Raw genomic sequence first — 2,189 nt, forward strand, 5'->3', positions numbered from 1 at the left:
TAATATGGAGTCAGATTATATGTGGAATTAATTCATCCAAGTTAATAATAAACTCATGCATATATTAGTATATAAACTTCAATTTTCCCATTGGATAATACAATTGAAAGATTAATAATTGGCCACCAACCGTCACTAAGTTTACGGAATATAATAATTGCAATGATAAAATTCGACCGACGTGCATGGTGAATTTGTTTGATCAACAATAGACAAAGTACTTTCAGTTATTCAAAGTATTTTTAAACCTTCTAGAAACTTGGCAAATAAAATCATTCCTATGTCTTTGACCGACAATATCAATTTTTTTTTATTTTATTAAACATCCAGAAATATATATTGACTAGTTTTGTGGGCCCCACGATGTTGGGGCGATTGGAAAACAAAAAATAGAATAATGTATATACTCCCTATATAAGTATATAAAATAAGATAACAAATGCATTTTTTTTTGTCAGTTGATTAAAAATATAAATAAGGAAACCACCTTGTGGTTTTAATTAAAACCGTAGGTCGGTTTTCTTTATGACCTCTTTTTTTCATTCTTAGTCTTTTATGTCTCTTTCCAAATTCTTAACAACCATCACCACAAAACTATTATAACCACCACCGATTGTAACAGGTTGACTAAATTTTCTCTCTCTTTCAATAAACCATTCTTCAAAACCTCTTTTTTTTCTTCTTCTTTATCCGTGTTCTTATTTCTTTACCGGAGTAAACCTAATTAATTTGATTCATTCTTTGCTTGCTTCTTTTTTTTAGCATATTTTGTATTCTTAATTTGGGTTAGATACATCGTCTACAATCAAGGTTTACAAAAACGGAAACGCGCCTCGAGGCGTTTTCCCTTTGTGAGGCGAGGCGTACGCCTTGAGGCGAACCGAGGCGTACGTTTGAGGCAGAGTTATATATATATATATATATATATATATATATATATATATATATATATTAAACTGTAAAAAATAAACATGTTAATTCTATCTCAAACAATTAACTCGTTATGTTTTATTTTAGTAAGCTTAAATTTAAGGAATGAATTGTCAATGTATTTGTGTTATGAAGGGGTCTGTTGTCACTTAATAAAAGTTCAAGGGGGGCTATTTAAGTTTATTAACCTAATTAAATATATTGATCTATTTTTCAAAATGATAAAAAATAAGAAAATGGCTAGTACGTACACGTGGGGAGCATGAATAGACAGAAGTCACAACGGATTTAAGACCTCTCTTATTTCCAATTTATTATAATCTCATTTAAAATCCTTTCTTTGATTTTATTTCCAACTCTCATTCAGTACTTCTTTATCTTCTTTCTTCCCTACCATTCATACTTATCTTCTTCTTTCTTCCCCACCTAACCCTACCTGAAAATTTACAGCTGAGCACCCACTGCGTCTTACTAAATCTCTCTCGCTACCATCTTCGATTTTTTCAGGTATGTTTCTTGATACATCTTTAATCGATGATTATTTATAATACCCAAGTTGTAGTTTTGTGTATTTTTCATTCATTCTTCTAAAAATTATTACCTTTTTGATTAAATTTTGTTTTTCCTTATGGGTTTTACTGTGCTGCCGGAAGTTGGTGCCGGGGTTGGATTGTTGACGGAAGCGGTTGTTGACGGTGGTTTTTGCTGGAGATCGTTGTTGATGGTGGCTTTTAACTGTGTTTTGTTCCCGAAACTCCATTCCGGAGATCCATATATTTTGTTTTTAAGATCTACTTGCTGCCAGATGTCTGTGGTGGTAATCGGCGACGGCGGTAGTGTTTGTAAATTTAGTTTATCTTTTATTAGGTATGTGTTTAGATCTGTTAGTTTTTTTTGTTAAAATTCTGTAATTTTTTTTGTTTTTTGTATGTAAGTGAAAGATGATATTTTTTTCTTGTTAAATATGTGAGTAAAAAAAAAAAAAAATGCTACAGTAATTGCTACAATGTGACAGTGATTTTGGGTATGTGGTGGAACGTTATTGGGAACCTAATTACGCGATTTAGGAAAAAAAAATAAAACGCTACAGTTGAACTGTGGATTTAAGGGTAGGAAAAATTACGCTAATTAGTATATAGTTAAATGTTGATCAAACATACAAAGTACTTTCACCGAAATCAAATTTAGTTAAAAGTTGATAAGAAATGCGTACCGTATTTGCTTCTCTCTCTTCCACCATTTGATTGTTGACGAATCTG

General features: G+C 31.3%; 1 long non-coding RNA gene across 1 annotated transcript; it reads left to right on the plus strand.

The window, feature by feature from the left end:
• Positions 1–1,072: 1,072 nt before the first annotated feature.
• On the plus strand, positions 1,073–1,893 carry LOC139859129 (uncharacterized). Its single transcript, XR_011763118.1, has 2 exons — positions 1,073–1,437; positions 1,584–1,893. It is a non-coding gene; the product is annotated as an uncharacterized lncRNA (long non-coding RNA).
• The last annotated feature ends 296 nt before the right edge of the window (positions 1,894–2,189 follow it).

Source organism: Rutidosis leptorrhynchoides, chromosome 1 (genome assembly GCF_046630445.1).
Source record: "Rutidosis leptorrhynchoides isolate AG116_Rl617_1_P2 chromosome 1, CSIRO_AGI_Rlap_v1, whole genome shotgun sequence".
In the NCBI taxonomy this organism is placed as follows: domain Eukaryota; kingdom Viridiplantae; phylum Streptophyta; class Magnoliopsida; order Asterales; family Asteraceae; genus Rutidosis; species Rutidosis leptorrhynchoides.